Below are 11,774 nucleotides of genomic sequence, written 5' to 3' on the forward strand. Positions count from 1 at the left end.
TATACTATACTACACATTAGCCTACCATATTGTATCAGAACCTACTATTCAATACTATACGATGGCTTACTATACTTCAGTTCACAACACTACACCATACTACACTGTATTGTACTGTACTATAGCCTACTATACTATACTATACACTACTATAGGCCTACTGTACTATAGTTCTCTGAGGTTTCTGTTAGGGTTTTTTTTTAGTTTTTATTCACTCTTGTTGAAGGTTTAGGAAACAGGATGTTGGACTTTATTAAGCCCTATGAAGCAAATTGGTATTTTGTGAATATGGAGAGTTGAACTGCAGATGCATTCAGCAACAGCTGCATAACTCAGCTATGTTTCATTAACAACATAATGTGAACAGCATTTATAGGTCACAAACTAATTACAGAAACACCAATCTAACACAGCATAGTAAATAATGAAACATACCTCAAGTAGGCCCAGAACACATAAAATGTGTGTATATAATGTTTTGTAAATTAATTTCCAGAATAAGATGGAAATGCAAATTAGTGAACCTATGAACATCTTAAATATAACAGAGAATTTAAAAGTGACCTAAAGTTCTGACGGAACGTAAACAAAGAGCAAAAGTTAAATGTATATATATAATATAAAAGTAAAGGAACATAAAAACTAACATCTGTGTCTCTCATCGCTGTTGTACAAAAAGCCAATGTAAGCCAGAACTGTATAACATGGAGCAAAGAACTGCACGACATGGACAAATGTTCTGACAGGCTTCATGGCTCTTCAGACAGGAAACACTTAGAAAACTAAAGCAGTTGAACTCACAGTGCCTACAGAGACTTGACTGCCGGCCACTGCCTTCTTCTTCTTTCTGGTCATGTTGGGATTCCAGTGGCAGACCAGACTGTCGTTCTGCACACTGTAGTTCTTATGGCCAATCAGCCAGTATGTGTTCATTTTTCCTTTACCCTGGCAGGAGAAATAATAAAGAGGAATGATGCACTTTGAAACTAACAATTTAGTAGCACTTAAATTGCACCTACTTATAGCATTTTGTAGTTTTGCTTTATTTTTGAAGAAATTGTATTTTCTTGATTCTTGTTCTTGGTTTGTACCCTCGGCGTTGAATGCACTTATTGTAAGTCGCTTTGGATAAAAGCCTCAGCTAAATGAAATGTAATGTAATGTAATGCATCCTGGCTGTGACAGCTAGTCTATCAGAGAGATTATTGTCAATGAGAAATCTGCTCACCCACGAGCAAGATACTACTGATACCAAGAGCAGTATCAGTAAGGTTTTAAATGATCTATCTATCTACTGTATACATTTGGACATGGAGGAGGTTCAGAGGGCACCTCCTCCTGTACAAAGGGAGGAATCAGATGATGGCTGGTAGCTGATTACTCCTCAGATTAAGATGCAGCAGCAGATGCCACAGGGAGAAGTAACACGAGGAGAGACAGAGAAAGAGACTGAGTTATTGCTGGCCACCTTGAGTTTAGTTATAGGAATTTATCCTCAATATCTCCAAAGCTGGCACAACAAAAAAAAACATATTTGGACTGAATGAGAAGATATATTTATGTTGTTTTGGATTTATATTTGGGATCAGTACTCAGTCTCAGTCACCTGTGTTACCTTACTCTACATCGGTATTGCCATTATCCCCATTAGCACATACTTCTTTACAGTGATAGCTTCTATCTATCTATTTATCTATATTTACACTTTTTACATTCACAATACAAGGTGAGAAATAATATAATACATTTAAGACAGTTGTATATTTGTATAGCTATATTAACCTTGAACTCTAACATTACATTAAAATAAATATATGGGCTTCACTAAATGAACTGGATTTTCTCCTCTTCATGACCACTACTGCTTTCCCTCACAGATCACATTCACCTATTCACACACACATATGGCCTGTGGTATACATAGCACACTGTCTATCATTCACACATAGGGCGGCTGTGGCTGAGGGGTATAGTGGTCGTCTTCCAACCTGAAGGTCGGCAGTTTGAACCCCAGTCTGACCCATCTGCATGCCGAAGTGTCCTTGGGCAAGATGCTGAACCCCGAATGGCCCCCCATAGAATAACAAAGTGCTGCGAATCGATGCACTGTATGAATGTGTGTGTGAATGGGTGAATGTAAAACTGTACTGTAAAGCGCTTTGAGTAGTCATAAAAGACTAGAAAAGCGCTATATAAATACAAAACCATTTACCAAACCATTTACATCCCATTGTTACAATGAGTAATCATGAGCAATGTGGGATTTAGTATCTTGCAGTGACATGCAGATTGGAGGAGCCAGGAATCTGAGCCACCTGAGCCTACACTACAACACAGAAAGTAAACTTCACAGCAAGGCTGAAATCATGTACCTTCACTTCAATCTCTCCCCGAAGCTGCAGCTCGTAGGCGTTGTCTTTCATCAGAGCCAAGTAGGTTTCTGAACTGGTATGGATTCTCTGAGCTGACACACAAACAATGATGATGTATCTTAACAATATTACAGATTTCAAAATGCTTCCAGTGCGTGCTGCCAAAGTCTGAAATATTCAACTCCTACAAATAAACAAAGTTTCCACTGAGTGTGTCTTGTGGGTCTAGATGCACTTACGCAGGCTGGTGGACTCCATTCTAGAGGCTGTGTTGACAGTATCTCCAAAGAGACAGTATCTTGGCATCTTAGAGCCCACTATTCCTGCCACACATGGACCTACAGAGTAGAGACACAAAGAGCTGTGCTTCACTCTTTTGCTAAAGGCAACAAGCATTAACAGTTCAATACATCACACAGTACAGGGCTAGAGACAGAGAACAACATAGTGGCTATCCTGTTTTTTTTATAGTGGTTGCCATGCTCACTGTGGCAACATGCTGCTGTTGGAGCAGGCAACAGATATCTGTCATTGTTGCTATCTCACATGCTAGCATTCTAACATTTTCTTATGAGCAGTAAATCCAAAGCAAGGAAGCTGCTGGGAATGCCATTAGTTCTGCAGGTACTTGATCATCCTGCACCACTGCTAACCCTATTTGTTGATATCAGACTTGTAGACAATTAGGTGGCGCAGTAACTCACTGCCCTCCACCATCTTTTCAATACAACATCTTTGTCAAGTGTCATAAGAATCCTGTTTGCCACAAACTAAACACTGAAAAAATGAAATTGAAATTCCACATCAGATTGTCCTGATTTTGTCCGATTGTCATGATACCCCATGAATCATGGGATATGTTTTTGGCAGGGAGGAATCCACATGGATCCCCTCAGCCACAGCCGTCGCATTTGGAGGAGCCGATGTGACTCAATTGGTCTGCAAAGGATCTTGCCCCTGAATTGAGACACAGCATGTGTGTTATGTGTATGTGGGAGGAGCTGGAGCATCAGTACCATCTGTGGGCACCTGGTAAAAGTCTATAAAGTGTGGCCTCACTAACAGTATCTCTCTCTCCTTCTCTGCGGGCACCCGATTGGTTATGCTGCAGCCTTAGGTGTTTCCATGCACCTTGCAACGCTCACACATCATGGTCACTCACACAGACCCTACACCACTGATTCTAAAAGTGGTGTGTCTGCCATTTTGACATGGCCTTAAAAGCCTGGTTATGATAATGTTCTCTTTTTTAGTTTATTTATTTTTATTTTTTATTATTTATTCTTTTGACTTTTTTTAATATTTCCATTCTCTTGTCTACCTCAGTCTGACTTGTCAAACAAGGGAATTACCCCTATGTGGGATCAATAAACTTATCTTATCTAATACAAATGTTGTACCGACGGCACAAGATAAAAAGTAAAGGATTCTCCTATTTACAATAGTGTCACTATTTGTGGCCAGAAAAAAGTTAAAGCAACTTGTTCCCTTAAGAGCATTAATTCTTCAGCAGATTTAATTCAAATAGTTTCCAATCTACTGGTGAATGGTGGATTTCTCCCTATAGGTTGGCAGTGAAGTGAAGTTAGATAGATAGATAGATAGATAGATAGATAGATAGATAGATAGAGTACTTTATTCATCCCTGAAGGGAAATTAAGTTGTCATAGCAGCCGGTATATTTGAATACAATAAAATACAATACAATACAATAAAATAAAAAATATTGAGGTAGAAAGAATAAAAAACAGAAACACAAGATAAATAGGTAGATAAGGTGCAGTGGCAAGATAATGGTAATAGTACTGATGATATGATGGTTATGTTATTGTTAGACAGTATATAAAAATAGTACAGTATATATAGTATATAATATAACATAATAGATATTTATATATGATAGTAATTATACCAATATAATAGCAGTATATAGTAATAATGGCAGCAACAGTATATATAATAATAATAGTAGTAATAATAATATAATAATAATTATAATAATAATAATATAATAATAATAATTCGTGATCTAAAGAAGTTTAAATATCTCAACATTTTGTTCACGAGTGAGGGCAATCAGAGAGTCGACTAGGGGCACCGCCAGTGATGCAGGTTGTTACCTGGACTGGAGGACAGAGCTGAGCCTTTAATTTACCTGTCTATATTCCAACTCTCACCTGCGAGCAAACATTTTTGAGTATCTGGCCAGAATAAATTACCTCCACATGGTGCCTGGACCAAGTTGAGCCGTCAACATACAATATAAAAACATACTACACACATTGTCATTTAGCTTAGCCTATCAAGTGAAGTAATTGTCCGTTGAATTACAGGGAGCTCCTCTCACCTGTGTGGATGCCGGCTCGAAGCTGCAGTCTCTGGTTGGGCATGTGAGGCATGGAGACCTGTCTGACAGCTGCTACCAGATCAAGCGCCATCTTGGCAATCTCATCAGCATGCCTATCCCCGTTCCGCTCAGGAAGACCGCTCACCACCATGTATGCATCCCCTATGGTCTCCACCTGGTTCGACGGGTTGGTAGAATTTGCTTTAACACATTCATGTTAGACATGCTTTGTCCTATGTTCACTCCCCTGGATCAACCATCCCTGCTCTTATTATTCCTGTCTCTCTCCTGTTTATTTTTTGCCTCCTTCTCCGATCACTCTCCATCCACCCACCAGAAGTCCTATGACTTTTTTCCTGTATTCAAAGCTGCTCACCTGGGTAATAGGACCCACTCCCGTAGGGTGCTCGGTCATTACATTAATTATTATTTATATATGTGTATATATGTCTGTCAGTGCGTGTGTTCTGTCTATGCATTCATCCACAGCTTAAGAAACAACTTGTGTTGCATTCAGACAATACACCAACCGTTCCTGTCTGTTTCTGACCCTATGCGTGCTAATGCTAAAGGAATAGTTCAACATTTTAGGATAAGTATATAGTGAGACGTTGAGTTAGATCTAAGTCTCATGGATTCAAGAGGTGGTTAGCCTAGCTTAGCATAAAGTCTGTAAGCCAAGGGCAACAGCTCGACTGGCTCTGTTCAAGTTCACCAGTAGAAAGAATAAGGTGTTGCGTGTTGAAACAACAGTCAGTGAGTTAAGCAGGGCACTCTCAAACAGAAAGCAAACTGTTAAAGAAAAGAAGTGCATGTGTTTTGCATGCATGTGAACATTTCATTGTTACCTTGTAGACATCATACGAGTCAATGCGTGTATCAAAACACATGTAGAGGTTGTTGAGCATCTCCACCACTTGCAGAGGAGCACAGGACGCAGAGATAGAAGTGAAGCCTACAATGTCGGAGAAAAAAATGGTCACCTGGAAGAAAAAGGAGAGAAGTGACTATCAGTGATGAAGTGTAAGTTGCACTGGATAAAACGGGACATACACTCAGTTACCAGAATATTAGGTAAATCTAGCCTCAACTAATGCAATCTACTTCTGTAACAGACCAACTGTAGACCCAGCACTCATAAATATTAATAAATAGATACATGTAAATTATAAGATTCATACCAGAATTAAAATTGTGGCTGTGCAGTGTCTCATTTGACTTGATATATTCTTCTATCTGACATTGTTAATGCATTCATATACACACAGCATTTTCTTGTTGAGCAAGTGAAGTTTGAGCCACAGCCTTTTTTTTTTTACTGCTTTATATGCAATTATTTGTTTTAGTCCACAAGTTTCCAAACTAAATTTTGCACTTTTGTTAGGGTCACAAGATTACTATGTGATGATTAATGGTAAATTATTGGCCCAAATTTGTTTATTATTATTATTGAAAACCGAAAGATGTTTCAACCTAGAAGTGACGCGACAGTTGGTTTTGACAGTCATAACTATTAAGTCAATTCATGTCAGTCAATTCCTGAACTTCATTCCAAAGCAAAACAAATGGTACCTGCCATCAGTGGAGTAAAGAGCAGAAAACAGCTAAACCTGGTAACACTGGTCCCCAGACACTGAGTAACAAGCAAACAAATGTCGGGAACCACTAATTAAGTATAAAGGATACAAAGTGGAAAAAACGACATTTAGAATTGAAATGTAGTAAAGTCATGTCCAGTAAAAGTAGTGAGGGGAATAATTTCAAACAGATGTAAGCCCATTATAGTTAGCAGCCATGCCCTGGTAACTGGACAGGTCGGATGTGTCCGAAATGTATTTCTTGTTTCTAGGCACAAGCACGATTTGCAAAATGTCTGAACGTCTTCACTTATAAGGTTATTTAATTAAAATCAAATGTCAGTATAGTTTCTATAAATCAGATATAAGATCAGTCTAGTTTTTTAATTATATGAATTTTGTACAATGTCAATCAATATCTTTAGTCCATTATAATCATACTATAAATAAAAACATATAATTTGAAGTACGGTAATCAATTACAAGTAAGTTGTATGTTGGTAAATCAGCCTTAAGATAAATAAACAACATTTTTAACATATTACATAATTGACACACTCATCTTTACAGTGAGAAGGTTACATTTAAAGTCCGATCAGTCTTACTGGAAAAAATTTTAGTCACAGAATTCAGAATAGATATTTTCATCTAAAATGGGTTAGGGTTAGGGTTAGGGTCAATGTATTTTATTAAATGATATAATCAAACAGATATCAATAAATAAGAACCATCCCAGAGTAGAGTCCCATCCATCCATCCATGCCAATCCCCGCTGACACTAGGTGAAAGGAAGGAAACACGATAGTGGGTATCTACCTGTGTCTGATTACTGAAGTCTTAAGTGTAGAAAACCTCAGAATTCTTCTGTGGTCCTACTTAACAGGTGTTGCATTTATTGCCCAGGACAAGCAGAATCAGGCAGGCTGTGAGTGGACAGCATCACTCTGGCCTCAGTAAGTCATATTTTACATTCCTGTCAAACGAGAATTGTTGGGTCTTAGGTTTTCTTTCCAGAAAACCTGAAAGCTCCACATCAGTTTCAAAATCAGCCCACAGTCGTATTCAGGAGCAGCTCTACTCTGTGCAGAGTGCTTTTGGTACAGCTGCTTCAAACCTCTTCAATAAGCCAGACGCAATTTTCCCCCGCATTACTTGTTTTATCTTCTAATGAATATGGAGCAGGGCAATTATAGGTAATTACGCTAACAATAGCAACAAAGGCAGCATCACACACCTTCATTTAGCATGTTTGCGGATCTTGCAGAGGTTCCCTCTTCACAGCAGCAACACCCCGCAAGCCCTTGTATCATTATAAACTCTGAATTTGTTTGGGTGAATGTCTAAAAGTGAATGGGAAGGAGCATGAAGGGAAATATTGTTGTCTTATCTCTATTTAGAATTGTTGTCTACTTTCTACATTTGCCTGTAGGAAATGTTTTATGACTGACCGGACACCACTCTGACTCGAGCTTTTCTACACTATTTCCTAATTTCTGTGCAGCACTAAACTCAGAGAAGGATTCTGATTATTAAGCAACTGAGCTCTTGTCCCAATGAACTCAAGTACAACATGTTGGCACAATATAAGGCAACCCTCTATCCTCTCTCTGGCTCATCTTTTTTGTGCATTTCACCTTAATATGTCTTTTTGCATTGGACATGTGTCATAGCTTAGTGTAATGAATAATGCAACTAAAATAACAACTATTGCAGTATTTTATACAATGAATAACTAGTTCTATGAAGTACCCACAAGACTAAAAAGGAAAAGCTCACAAGTCCAGACCAACGAGTTCCAAGTCAAATCCAAGTCAAAGTGTTTCTAGTCCTGTACAGGACTTTATGTGTCCTTCACTGAGTTTAATTCCAATAACATTTTCAACACAGGGCTTTTCTACTGATCAGCTTTGTAGGCTTTAGATCCAAATTAATTCCACATAATTTCTCCGCAGTTGCCCATCTGACACACAGCGTTATAGCATGCTGAAATACTAAAAGTTGATTTATTGACCACCTCTTTATGAAATAAGTTTAATCTTGCAACCTGACGAGACAATGAAGTAATTCAAAGTCAAGTCATTGGTGTAAATCTTCCAATAACCAGTGAGATGATAAACATGATTCACAAAAGTGTGAGTCTCAAACCTTCTTAGATGCCAAAGGATTGCATGGTGATTTTGTACAATTGTACATTTGTAACTATTTAGGGTTAAATATCGTGCTCCCAAAGCAGTTGGGCATCAAATCCCTTCAACACCTACACTCCTTCTCATCCACAGTGGCCCAGAACAACAATTGTCTGGTCTGTTGGCTGACCTAGTGTCTTGCTGAAAGGAACCTCGATATTGATAAAGATTCACCTCCCAGCCCAGATTACTACTGACCTTGCTTTCTAAAACATCTTTAGTCCACACAGTTCCAAGCTCCACCTTGCTCTCTTCCATGAACCGAAGAGAGCATAGTGGCCACTTGCTCTTGGTAATCAGCATCAGTGAAGCCTTGTAGCAGGAAGTTGACTCTATCAGCAAATTGTCTTTTGAAGAACTATTAAAACTAGAAATTAAAGATACACAGTGTAATGTGATGTGCACAGCAATTGGCTCCTTTCAAATGTATTTAAAACTGCTTGTGATAAATATTTGAGGAGACATTTTACGTTTTTTATAGTCTGCACCAACCTTTTCATAGCTCTCGGCCTGGACATGTTTATGTTGGCGAAGCTGCTTTGCGACTGACTTGGGCAACATTTGGTGCAGCAGATCTTCAGCCAGCTGCCTCTGGCGCTTCAGGTCCTCTGTCCTCTCCTTTAAACTTTGGGCATAATTCTGTATCCATTCTGTCATTTGCTTGAAAGATAGCATAACCACCGGGTAGATGAGGCAGGCGATGGCCAGCAGGCAGATCCTCATACTGAGGCCTGAAGACACAGATCGAGACACCAACCTGAGAGCCGGCACTGCACTCTCAAATAAGCACTGCTGAGTGTTTGTCAGAGCTTGAATTCCAAGGTGAGACCCAGACAGAAGCACTGTTCCTGCTCCAGAGATCTGCCACAGACTTAAGTCAAACATATAGAAATGTTTTACATGCTGGCTTGAGTTTAACTTCAGATCTATGTTCTCTAACCAGCAGTTATTCAGTTGCTCTGTCAGAACCTTGGCGTAGCCGAGGTAGCTCAGTACGTAAGTCCACTTGTACTGGAAGTCAGTGTTTCCTGCCATATGGGGAAACTCCATCAGCTGGTGGTTGAGCTCTATAAATGTTACCAGAAGTCTTGCAGACAGAACATCTATCCAGTTAGAACTCTGTTTGACTTTGACTAAAGTATCTTCTACAGTACCCCAGATGTCCAGAAGTCGACCAATGACCACGGTAAAAGCAGAAGTACCTTTTTCACTTGTGCTGTTAGCATACATTGAAGTATTTAGAAATCCTTGAATGCTACTCTTCATCTCCTGGCAAAATCCAACCAACTCCACGCTGCAAGAAAGCCCGTAGCTGTTACTGTAACCTGCCATCTCACCACAGAGATGACCAAACACTGGAAACAGAACCTCGGAAAAACTGGCTTCCAATGTCTCATTGCCTGTGTGTTTGGCAAATAAATGTCTCATCTTTTGCAGCTTACTGACAAGTTGCAGGATAGCTATCGTCCTGCATGAAGTCAGCTCGGTGTAGGCGGCCTCTGTACTGTGCAGCAATTCAAAGTGGGAGCTAAGATCAATGGATACAGAACCAAGAAGGGCCAGCAGAGAGAGGAGGCAGGCTGTCAGAATTCGACGAACAGTGCGACTACTGCCAGACAGGGGAAATATGGAACACCTGGAACACAAGAACACAACATTGAAAAGCTGAAGAAGGGGTGTGGGTTCAGTGAGCTCCAAAGCAACTAATTCAAGACACATTCACATATGAGGTTGGTATGCTTTTTGCATTGTTGGTTTTGAACAGTTACAGTATACAATATCAACGTTAGTCAAGTATATGAGAAATAGGGGGTAGGATGTTCTTCAGACTGACACATTGAAGTACGGGCCCTAATCAATACATGAATTGCAATTACTTATTAGTACTACTTTTATTAGCCTCTCTCTCTCTCTCTCTCTCTCTCTCTCTCTCTCTCTCTCTCTCTCTCGTTCGCTCGCTCGCTCATTGTACAGGTATCTCGGACTCCACAGAGCAGCAGGATCCAGATCCACTACTCAACGATTATGATTGATTATTAATTAATAATAATAATAATAATAATAACAATAATAATAACCAGTGCTTATATCATTATTAACATCATAACCTCATATTATTTTCAACAACTGTTAATGGTCTCTTTCTCCTCTCTCCCCTCTTTATCACCCACCTGTTCTTTCTGCCTCATTTTTCTCCTCATCCCAACTGGTTTAGGCAGATGTTCAATTAAAGTCCAATTTTATTTGAATAGCGCGAAATCACAATATACATTATCTCAAAGCAATTTACATAAAAGGGCAATGTACTGCTCTTGCCGTTTAGAGGGACTTTTTCCTCTTCAGAGTTATCAGTGTTGGCTAGTGGGAACTGTTAGGTTTCTGTATAATTGTATAATATAAAGGGTGTTGACCCTACTGTTCAAAGTGCCCTGAGATAATGCATGTTGTGATTTGGCACTTAAATAAAATTGTCTAAAAGTTTATTTGAAAATGACAACACAGTGCTTTCCATTATGTGATTGAAGTCATAGGGATGAAGATGGATGTGAGAAGCATCCTGACCACTGACACAAATCCAATCTCAAGCAGCATCTGAATCAAAACATGACAATGTAAAAACTCTCTGGGGAGTTTAGTTCACCTGCAAAGCTGACGGTCACTGTCGGCATCCTGCTGCGTCCCCGGAGCGACCCTCCTCTTCTTTATGAATCTTCTGGTGAGAGAGGCCGAGGACCTGGTCCCAGATGTGAAACACTGTTCTTTCATCAAGTCCAGCGATGACATGAGACTGATGCTGCAGAGAGACTGTCTCACACAGTCTCTGCAGCGCCGCACTCAACACACGGCAACAAGTCAGCGGTAACAGCTTCACAACTTCCGCTTAGAAACGTCAAAATAAAGTTTTCAAAAGTTGATACAGTAGATTTTGTGTGGATAGGGTTGTACGGCAACATGGTTGAAACTGTGCCAGGGAATCGACCAACGTGTCACCAACACACGGGGATAACGGACTTTCCTGGTGATTCCCATTTTAAAACCATTCATCCAGCCTTTAACATTTAGATTTCACATCTATCATTTAGATTTCACATTTAGATTAATATTTAATATTTAGATTCAAAATTTCACAATTAGTTTTGAAATTCAACATTATATTTAACATTTAACATTTAACATTTAACATTTGGATTAAGATTTAACATTTAACATTTGGATTAAGATTTAAATTAAACATTTAGGTTGAACATTCAACATTTAAAATTTGGATTTAACATTTACATTTAAGTTTAAC

Source organism: Limanda limanda, chromosome 7 (assembly GCF_963576545.1).
Source record: "Limanda limanda chromosome 7, fLimLim1.1, whole genome shotgun sequence".
In the NCBI taxonomy this organism is placed as follows: Eukaryota; Metazoa; Chordata; class Actinopteri; order Pleuronectiformes; family Pleuronectidae; genus Limanda; species Limanda limanda.